Source organism: Crinia signifera, unplaced genomic scaffold, assembly GCF_055691185.1.
Source record: "Crinia signifera unplaced genomic scaffold, ASM5569118v1 HAP2_SCAFFOLD_130, whole genome shotgun sequence".
NCBI lineage: Eukaryota > Metazoa > Chordata > Amphibia > Anura > Myobatrachidae > Crinia > Crinia signifera.
The window spans coordinates 142501-152500 of record NW_028142023.1 but is presented as its reverse complement, the minus strand read 5'-3'; the positions used below and the strand labels follow the sequence as shown (position 1 = coordinate 152500).

General features: G+C 37.2%; 12 non-coding genes across 12 annotated transcripts; all 12 read right to left on the bottom strand.

Annotated features, from left to right (window-relative positions):
• Positions 1 to 113: 113 nt before the first annotated feature.
• On the bottom strand, positions 114 to 195 carry TRNAL-UAG (transfer RNA leucine (anticodon UAG)). Its single transcript has one exon. It is a non-coding gene; the product is annotated as a tRNA-Leu (tRNA).
• Positions 196 to 605: 410 nt separating this feature from the next.
• TRNAL-AAG (transfer RNA leucine (anticodon AAG)) lies at positions 606 to 687 on the bottom strand. The gene has a single exon. It is a non-coding gene; the product is annotated as a tRNA-Leu (tRNA).
• A 737-nt stretch (positions 688 to 1424) lies between these two features.
• TRNAL-UAG (transfer RNA leucine (anticodon UAG)) lies at positions 1425 to 1506 on the bottom strand. Its single transcript has one exon. It is a non-coding gene; the product is annotated as a tRNA-Leu (tRNA).
• A 1418-nt stretch (positions 1507 to 2924) lies between these two features.
• Positions 2925 to 3006, bottom strand: TRNAL-UAG (transfer RNA leucine (anticodon UAG)). The gene has a single exon. It is a non-coding gene; the product is annotated as a tRNA-Leu (tRNA).
• A 411-nt stretch (positions 3007 to 3417) lies between these two features.
• Positions 3418 to 3499, bottom strand: TRNAL-AAG (transfer RNA leucine (anticodon AAG)). Its single transcript has one exon. It is a non-coding gene; the product is annotated as a tRNA-Leu (tRNA).
• A 737-nt stretch (positions 3500 to 4236) lies between these two features.
• Positions 4237 to 4318, bottom strand: TRNAL-UAG (transfer RNA leucine (anticodon UAG)). The gene has a single exon. It is a non-coding gene; the product is annotated as a tRNA-Leu (tRNA).
• A 1418-nt stretch (positions 4319 to 5736) lies between these two features.
• Positions 5737 to 5818, bottom strand: TRNAL-UAG (transfer RNA leucine (anticodon UAG)). The gene has a single exon. It is a non-coding gene; the product is annotated as a tRNA-Leu (tRNA).
• Positions 5819 to 6229: 411 nt separating this feature from the next.
• TRNAL-AAG (transfer RNA leucine (anticodon AAG)) lies at positions 6230 to 6311 on the bottom strand. The gene has a single exon. It is a non-coding gene; the product is annotated as a tRNA-Leu (tRNA).
• Positions 6312 to 7048: 737 nt separating this feature from the next.
• Positions 7049 to 7130, bottom strand: TRNAL-UAG (transfer RNA leucine (anticodon UAG)). Its single transcript has one exon. It is a non-coding gene; the product is annotated as a tRNA-Leu (tRNA).
• A 410-nt stretch (positions 7131 to 7540) lies between these two features.
• On the bottom strand, positions 7541 to 7622 carry TRNAL-AAG (transfer RNA leucine (anticodon AAG)). Its single transcript has one exon. It is a non-coding gene; the product is annotated as a tRNA-Leu (tRNA).
• Positions 7623 to 8359: 737 nt separating this feature from the next.
• On the bottom strand, positions 8360 to 8441 carry TRNAL-UAG (transfer RNA leucine (anticodon UAG)). The gene has a single exon. It is a non-coding gene; the product is annotated as a tRNA-Leu (tRNA).
• Positions 8442 to 9671: 1230 nt separating this feature from the next.
• Positions 9672 to 9753, bottom strand: TRNAL-UAG (transfer RNA leucine (anticodon UAG)). The gene has a single exon. It is a non-coding gene; the product is annotated as a tRNA-Leu (tRNA).
• Positions 9754 to 10000: the final 247 nt, after the last annotated feature.

Below are 10000 nucleotides of genomic sequence, written 5' to 3'. Positions count from 1 at the left end.
ATATGATAAACTTTTTTGAACTCTGTTGTTGAATTGTCCCAGCAACTATCATACACCAGATAGAATTTGAACTTTAAGAGAAAATAACTGATTTTGTTTTTGGAAAATAATTATGGCAGCAGTGGGATTTGAACCCATGCCTCCGAAGAGACTGGAGCCTAAATCCAGCGCCTTAGACCGCTCGGCCATGCTACCACACTTAAAGGTAAGTCATAGTTTCTCACAGTCTGGAATCTAGAACTAGAATTACAGAAAATGTTGTTGTTGTAGTAAAGAAATACGTAAAAATATGTTTTATGTTAAGCATTTTAGATGCTCTTAACATAAGTGAGAATTTTTTTTTAAAGAATATTGGTTGCCATGCAATCTAGATGAGAAATGGTTAATTTTTAATTAATTTGCATTTTAGTCGAGTTTACCACTTTGAAACCAATCACTGACATTTTCTTTGAAAAATTTATATGGCAGCTTTGGGAAGTTAGCAAAGAAAGAAATTAGCTGTTATAACAATGTGATGATGAACACTTTTTTTCTAATTGAATTGCATTATTGTGGAAATAACAATGAAAACATCAACCTCTAACAATATATATCAATAATAAATATGGCAGCAGTGGGATTTGAACCCACGCCTCCGAAGAGACTGGAGCCTTAATCCAGCGCCTTAGACCGCTCGGCCATGCTACCTCATGGGTGCAGTGTTCATGTGGCTCAAAGATCTATCAAATGATTATTTAAATGTGTTTTGTTCACTTTATATGAAGTAAAAAAACATATTGAGATTTATTAGAGCATTCACATATGGTTAGGGTTAGGAACGTGATACTGGTGCTTGGGTTTCTGGTGGTCATTGCAATATTAGGGACATCTTAATGCTCACAATTCTTACACTTTCTAGGTTAGCCTTCTAACTTTCAACATCGAGCCCCTAACTCTAACACTGAACATACCTGCAGCCTATCCTTAATTCTTTTCCTTCCAATGCCTAACTCCAAAACCTCTTAGTATCTTACCATGACCCTTCCTATCTGCAGCATAACCTTAAACATACTCCTATAGTTCCAAACTCTTAACCTCCCTTCTTAGTGCCTAACCATTACCCCACCCCCTGCCATTGAACCATAACATCCCCTACACATAGGACAGAGTTCCAAAATCAGTCGTTTTACCAGTGTTTGGGATTCTGCTATCAGTTTCCTGACTTGCAGCTTACCGAATGCCAGGATGCCCAATGCATCCAATTGTAATCACTTCAAGTTAATTTTTATGTCTCTACAGTCTTTAGAAATATTTTTGAAAAGTATCTAGTAGATATGATAAACTTTTTTGAACTCTGTTGTTGAATTGTCCCAGCAACTATCATACACCAGATAGAATTTGAACTTTAAGAGAAAATAACTGATTTTGTGTTTGGAAAATAATTATGGCAGCAGTGGGATTTGAACCCACGCCTCCAAAGAGACTGGAGCCTAAATCCAGCGCCTTAGACCGCTCGGCCATGCTACCACACTTAAAGGTAGCTCATAGTTTCTCACAGTCTGGAATCTAGAACTAGAATTACAGAAAATGTTGTTGTTGTAGTAAAGAAATACGTAAAAATCTGTTTTATGTTAAGCATTTTAGATGCTCTTAACATAAGTGAGAATTTTTTTTTAAAGAATATTGGTTGCCATGCAATCTAGATGAGAAATGGTTAATTTTTAATTAATTTGCATTTTAGTCGAGTTTACCACTTTGAAACCAATCACTGACATTTTCTTTGAAAAATTTATATGGCAGCTTTGGGAAGTTAGCAAAGAAAGAAATTAGCTGTTATAACAATGTGATGATGAACACTTATTTTTTAATTGAATTGCATTATTGTGGAAAGAACAATGAAAACATCAACCTCTAACAATATATATCAATAATAAATATGGCAGCAGTGGGATTTGAACCCACGCCTCCAGCGCCTTAGACCGCTCGGCCATGCTACCTCATGGGTGCAGTGTTCATGTGGCTCAAAGATCTATCAAATGATTATTTAAATGTGTTTTGTTCACTTTATATGAAGTAAAAAAACATATTGAGATTTATTAGAGCATTCACATATGGTTAGGGTTAGGTACGTGATACTGGTGCTTGGGTTTCTGGTGGTCATTGCAATATTAGGGACATCTCAATGCTCACAATTCTGACACTTGCTAGGTTAGCCTTCTAACTTTCAACATCGAGCCCATAACTCTAACACTGAACATACCTGCAGCCTATCCTTAATTCGGTACTTATGTAATATCTGGGCTCCCGTTTTTCTTATGAGGCCGCGTCCCCTCGCGGGGCTCGCTGCGCTCGCCACGCTTCGGGCACGGTGGCTCGCTGCGCTCGCCACACTATATAAAATCAACTCCATGCGTAATTGGATAGTAGGGGTATGAAAAAATGGGGTGCATTTAACATGGGAGCCCAGATAATACATAAGTACCCTTAATTCTTTTCCTTCCAATGCCTAACTCCAAAACCTCTTAGTATCTTACCATGACCCTTCCTATCTGCAGCATAACCTTAAACATACTCCTATAGTTCCAAACTCTTAACCTCCCTTCTTAGTGCCTAACCATTACCCCAGCCCCTGCCATTGAACCATAACATCCCCTACACATAGGACAGAGTTCCAAAATCAGTCGTTTTACCAGTGTTTGGGATTCTGCTATCAGTTTCCTGACTTGCAGCTTCCCGAATGCCAGGATGCCCAATGCATCCAATTGTAATCACTTCAAGTTAATTTTTATGTCTCTACAGTCTTTAGAAATATTTTTGAAAAGTATCTAGTAGATATGATAAACTTTTTTGAACTCTGTTGTTGAATTGTCCCAGCAACTATCATACACCAGATAGAATTTGAACTTTAAGAGAAAATAACTGATTTTGTTTTTGGAAAATAATTATGGCAGCAGTGGGATTTGAACCCACGCCTCCGAAGAGACTGGAGCCTAAATCCAGCGCCTTAGACCGCTCGGCCATGCTACCACACCTAAAGGTAACTCATAGTTTCTCACAGTCTGGAATCTAGAACTAGAAATTACAGAAAATGTTGTTGTTGTAGTAAAGAAATATGTAAAAATCTGTTTTATGTTAAGCATTTTAGATGCTCTTAACATAAGTGAGAATTTTTTTTTAAAGAATATTGGTTGCCATGCAATCTAGATGAGAAATGGTTAATTTTTAATTAATTTGCATTTTAGTCGAGTTTACCACTTTGAAACCAATCACTGACATTTTCTTTGAAAAATTTATATGGCAGCTTTGGGAAGTTAGCAAAGAAAGAAATTAGCTGTTATAACAATGTGATGATGAACACTTATTTTTTAATTGAATTGCATTATTGTGGAAAGAACAATGAAAACATCAACCTCTAACAATATATATCAATAATAAATATGGCAGCAGTGGGATTTGAACCCACGCCTCTAAAGAGACTGGAGCCTTAATCCAGCGCCTTAGACCGCTCGGCCATGCTACCTCATGGGTGCAGTGTTCATGTGGCTCAAAGATCTATCAAATGATTATTTAAATGTGTTTTGTTCACTTTATATGAAGTAAAAAAACATATTGAGATTTATTAGAGCATTCACATATGGTTAGGGTTAGGAACGTGATACTGGTGCTTGGGTTTCTGGTGGTCATTGCAATATTAGGGACATCTTAATGCTCACAATTCTTACACTTTCTAGGTTAGCCTTCTAACTTTCAACATCGAGCCCCTAACTCTAACACTGAACATACCTGCAGCCTATCCTTAATTCTTTTCCTTCCAATGCCTAACTCCAAAACCTCTTAGTATCTTACCATGACCCTTCCTATCTGCAGCATAACCTTAAACATACTCCTATAGTTCCAAACTCTTAACCTCCCTTCTTAGTGCCTAACCATTACCCCACCCCCTGCCATTGAACCATAACATCCCCTACACATAGGACAGAGTTCCAAAATCAGTCGTTTTACCAGTGTTTGGGATTCTGCTATCAGTTTCCTGACTTGCAGCTTACCGAATGCCAGGATGCCCAATGCATCCAATTGTAATCACTTCAAGTTAATTTTTATGTCTCTACAGTCTTTAGAAATATTTTTGAAAAGTATCTAGTAGATATGATAAACTTTTTTGAACTCTGTTGTTGAATTGTCCCAGCAACTATCATACACCAGATAGAATTTGAACTTTAAGAGAAAATAACTGATTTTGTGTTTGGAAAATAATTATGGCAGCAGTGGGATTTGAACCCACGCCTCCAAAGAGACTGGAGCCTAAATCCAGCGCCTTAGACCGCTCGGCCATGCTACCACACTTAAAGGTAGCTCATAGTTTCTCACAGTCTGGAATCTAGAACTAGAATTACAGAAAATGTTGTTGTTGTAGTAAAGAAATACGTAAAAATCTGTTTTATGTTAAGCATTTTAGATGCTCTTAACATAAGTGAGAATTTTTTTTTAAAGAATATTGGTTGCCATGCAATCTAGATGAGAAATGGTTAATTTTTAATTAATTTGCATTTTAGTCGAGTTTACCACTTTGAAACCAATCACTGACATTTTCTTTGAAAAATTTATATGGCAGCTTTGGGAAGTTAGCAAAGAAAGAAATTAGCTGTTATAACAATGTGATGATGAACACTTATTTTTTAATTGAATTGCATTATTGTGGAAAGAACAATGAAAACATCAACCTCTAACAATATATATCAATAATAAATATGGCAGCAGTGGGATTTGAACCCACGCCTCCAGCGCCTTAGACCGCTCGGCCATGCTACCTCATGGGTGCAGTGTTCATGTGGCTCAAAGATCTATCAAATGATTATTTAAATGTGTTTTGTTCACTTTATATGAAGTAAAAAAACATATTGAGATTTATTAGAGCATTCACATATGGTTAGGGTTAGGTACGTGATACTGGTGCTTGGGTTTCTGGTGGTCATTGCAATATTAGGGACATCTCAATGCTCACAATTCTGACACTTGCTAGGTTAGCCTTCTAACTTTCAACATCGAGCCCATAACTCTAACACTGAACATACCTGCAGCCTATCCTTAATTCGGTACTTATGTAATATCTGGGCTCCCGTTTTTCTTATGAGGCCGCGTCCCCTCGCGGGGCTCGCTGCGCTCGCCACGCTTCGGGCACGGTGGCTCGCTGCGCTCGCCACACTATATAAAATCAACTCCATGCGTAATTGGATAGTAGGGGTATGAAAAAATGGGGTGCATTTAACATGGGAGCCCAGATAATACATAAGTACCCTTAATTCTTTTCCTTCCAATGCCTAACTCCAAAACCTCTTAGTATCTTACCATGACCCTTCCTATCTGCAGCATAACCTTAAACATACTCCTATAGTTCCAAACTCTTAACCTCCCTTCTTAGTGCCTAACCATTACCCCAGCCCCTGCCATTGAACCATAACATCCCCTACACATAGGACAGAGTTCCAAAATCAGTCGTTTTACCAGTGTTTGGGATTCTGCTATCAGTTTCCTGACTTGCAGCTTCCCGAATGCCAGGATGCCCAATGCATCCAATTGTAATCACTTCAAGTTAATTTTTATGTCTCTACAGTCTTTAGAAATATTTTTGAAAAGTATCTAGTAGATATGATAAACTTTTTTGAACTCTGTTGTTGAATTGTCCCAGCAACTATCATACACCAGATAGAATTTGAACTTTAAGAGAAAATAACTGATTTTGTTTTTGGAAAATAATTATGGCAGCAGTGGGATTTGAACCCACGCCTCCGAAGAGACTGGAGCCTAAATCCAGCGCCTTAGACCGCTCGGCCATGCTACCACACTTAAAGGTAACTCATAGTTTCTCACAGTCTGGAATCTAGAACTAGAAATTACAGAAAATGTTGTTGTTGTAGTAAAGAAATATGTAAAAATCTGTTTTATGTTAAGCATTTTAGATGCTCTTAACATAAGTGAGAATTTTTTTTTAAAGAATATTGGTTGCCATGCAATCTAGATGAGAAATGGTTAATTTTTAATTAATTTGCATTTTAGTCGAGTTTACCACTTTGAAACCAATCACTGACATTTTCTTTGAAAAATTTATATGGCAGCTTTGGGAAGTTAGCAAAGAAAGAAATTAGCTGTTATAACAATGTGATGATGAACACTTATTTTTTAATTGAATTGCATTATTGTGGAAAGAACAATGAAAACATCAACCTCTAACAATATATATCAATAATAAATATGGCAGCAGTGGGATTTGAACCCACGCCTCTAAAGAGACTGGAGCCTTAATCCAGCGCCTTAGACCGCTCGGCCATGCTACCTCATGGGTGCAGTGTTCATGTGGCTCAAAGATCTATCAAATGATTATTTAAATGTGTTTTGTTCACTTTATATGAAGTAAAAAAACATATTGAGATTTATTAGAGCATTCACATATGGTTAGGGTTAGGTACGTGATACTGGTGCTTGGGTTTCTGGTGGTCATTGCAATATTAGGGACATCTCAATGCTCACAATTCTGACACTTGCTAGGTTAGCCTTCTAACTTTCAACATCGAGCCCCTAACTCTAACACTGAACATACCTGCAGCCTATCCTTAATTCTTTTCCTTCCAATGCCTAACTCCAAAATCTCTTAGTATCTTACCATGACCCTTCCTATCTGCAGCATAACCTTAAACATACTCCTATAGTTCCAAACTCTTAACCTCCCTTCTTAGTGCCTAACCATTACCCCACCCCCTGCCATTGAACCATAACATCCCCTACACATAGGACAGAGTTCCAAAATCAGTCGTTTTACCAGTGTTTGGGATTCTGCTATCAGTTTCCTGACTTGCAGCTTCCCGAATGCCAGGATGCCCAATGCATCCAATTGTAATCACTTCAAGTTAATTTTTATGTCTCTACAGTCTTTAGAAATATTTTTGAAAAGTATCTAGTAGATATGATAAACTTTTTTGAACTCTGTTGTTGAATTGTCCCAGCAACTATCATACACCAGATAGAATTTGAACTTTAAGAGAAAATAACTGATTTTGTTTTTGGAAAATAATTATGGCAGCAGTGGGATTTGAACCCACGCCTCCGAAGAGACTGGAGCCTAAATCCAGCGCCTTAGACCGCTCGGCCATGCTACCACACTTAAAGGTAACTCATAGTTTCTCACAGTCTGGAATCTAGAACTAGAATTACAGAAAATGTTGTTGTTGTAGTAAAGAAATACGTAAAAATATGTTTTATGTTAAGCATTTTAGATGCTCTTAACATAAGTGAGAATTTTTTTTTAAAGAATATTGGTTGCCATGCAATCTAGATGAGAAATGGTTAATTTTTAATTAATTTGCATTTTAGTCGAGTTTACCACTTTGAAACCAATCACTGACATTTTCTTTGAAAATTTTATATGGCAGCTTTGGGAAGTTAGCAAAGAAAGAAATTAGCTGTTATACCAATGTGATGATGAACACTTTTTTTCTAATTGAATTGCATTATTGTGGAAATAACAATGAAAACATCAACCTCTAACAATATATATCAATAATAAATATGGCAGCAGTGGGATTTGAACCCACGCCTCCGAAGAGACTGGAGCCTTAATCCAGCGCCTTAGACCGCTCGGCCATGCTACCTCATGGGTGCAGTGTTCATGTGGCTCAAAGATCTATCAAATGATTATTTAAATGTGTTTTGTTCACTTTATATGAAGTAAAAAAACATATTGAGATTTATTAGAGCATTCACATATGGTTAGGGTTAGGTACGTGATACTGGTGCTTGGGTTTCTGGTGGTCATTGCAATATTAGGGACATCTTAATGCTCACAATTCTGACACTTGCTAGGTTAGCCTTCTAACTTTCAACATCGAGCCCCTAACTCTAACACTGAACATACCTGCAGCCTATCCTTAATTCTTTTCCTTCCAATGCCTAACTCCAAAACCTCTTAGTATCTTACCATGACCCTTCCTATCTGCAGCATAACCTTAAACATACTCCTATAGTTCCAAACTCTTAACCTCCCTTCTTAGTGCCTAACCATTACCCCACCCCCTGCCATTGAACCATAACATCCCCTACACATAGGACAGAGTTCCAAAATCAGTCGTTTTACCAGTGCTTGGGATTCTGCTATCAGTTTCCTGACTTGCAGCTTACCGAATGCCAGGATGCCCAATGCATCCAATTGTAATCACTTCAAGTTAATTTTTATGTCTCTACAGTCTTTAGAAATATTTTTGAAAAGTATCTAGTAGATATGATAAACTTTTTTGAACTCTGTTGTTGAATTGTCCCAGCAACTATCATACACCAGATAGAATTTGAACTTTAAGAGAAAATAACTGATTTTGTTTTTGGAAAATAATTATGGCAGCAGTGGGATTTGAACCCACGCCTCCGAAGAGACTGGAGCCTAAATCCAGCGCCTTAGACCGCTCGGCCATGCTACCACACTTAAAGGTAACTCATAGTTTCTCACAGTCTGGAATCTAGAACTAGAAATTACAGAAAATGTTGTTGTTGTAGTAAAGAAATACGTAAAAATCTGTTTTATGTTAAGCATTTTAGATGCTCTTAACATAAGTGAGATTTTTTTTTTAAAGAATATTGGTTGCCATGCAATCTAGATGAGAAATGGTTAATTTTTAATTAATTTGCATTTTAGTCGAGTTTACCACTTTGAAACCAATCACTGACATTTTCTTTGAAAAATTTATATGGCAGCTTTGGGAAGTTAGCAAAGAAAGAAATTAGCTGTTATAACAATGTGATGATGAACACTTTTTTTCTAATTGAATTGCATTATTGTGGAAATAACAATGAAAACATCAACCTCTAACAATATATATCAATAATAAATATGGCAGCAGTGGGATTTGAACCCACGCCTCCGAAGAGACTGGAGCCTTAATCCAGCGCCTTAGACCGCTCGGCCATGCTATCTCATGGGTGCAGTGTTCATGTGGCTCAAAGATCTATCAAATGATTATTTAAATGTGTTTTGTTCACTTTATATGAAGTAAAAAAACATATTGAGATTTATTAGAGCATTCACATATGGTTAGGGTTAGGTACGTGATACTGGTGCTTGGGTTTCTGGTGGTCATTGCAATATTAGGGACATCTTAATGCTCACAATTCTGACACTTTCTAGGTTAGCCTTCTAACTTTCAACATCGAGCCCCTAACTCTAACACTGAACATACCTGCAGCCTATCCTTAATTCTTTTCCTTCCAATGCCTAACTCCAAAAGCTCTTAGTATCTTACCATGACCCTTCCTATCTGCAGCATAACCTTAAACATACTCCTATAGTTCCAAACTCTTAACCTCCCTTCTTAGTGCCTAACCATTACCCCACCCCCTGCCATTGAACCATAACATCCCCTACATATAGGACAGAGTTCCAAAATCAGTCGTTTTACCAGTGTTTGGGATTCTGCTATCAGTTTCCTGACTTGCAGCTTACCGAATGCCAGGATGCCCAATGCATCCAATTGTAATCACTTCAAGTTAATTTTTATGTCTCTACAGTCTTTAGAAATATTTTTGAAAAGTATCTAGTAGATATGATAAACTTTTTTGAACTCTGTTGTTGAATTGTCCCAGCAACTATCATACACCAGATAGAATTTGAACTTTAAGAGAAAATAACTGATTTTGTTTTTGGAAAATAATTATGGCAGCAGTGGGATTTGAACCCACGCCTCCGAAGAGACTGGAGCCTAAATCCAGCGCCTTAGACCGCTCGGCCATGCTACCACACTTAAAGGTAGCTCATAGTTTCTCACAGTCTGGAATCTAGAACTAGAATTACAGAAAATGTTGTTGTTGTAGTAAAGAAATATGTAAAAATCTGTTTTATGTTAAGCATTTTAGATGCTCTTAACATAAGTGAGAATTTTTTTTTAAAGAATATTGGTTGCCATGCAATCTAGATGAGAAATGGTTAATTTTTAATTAATTTGCATTTTAGTCGAGTTTACCACTTTGAAACCAATCACTGACA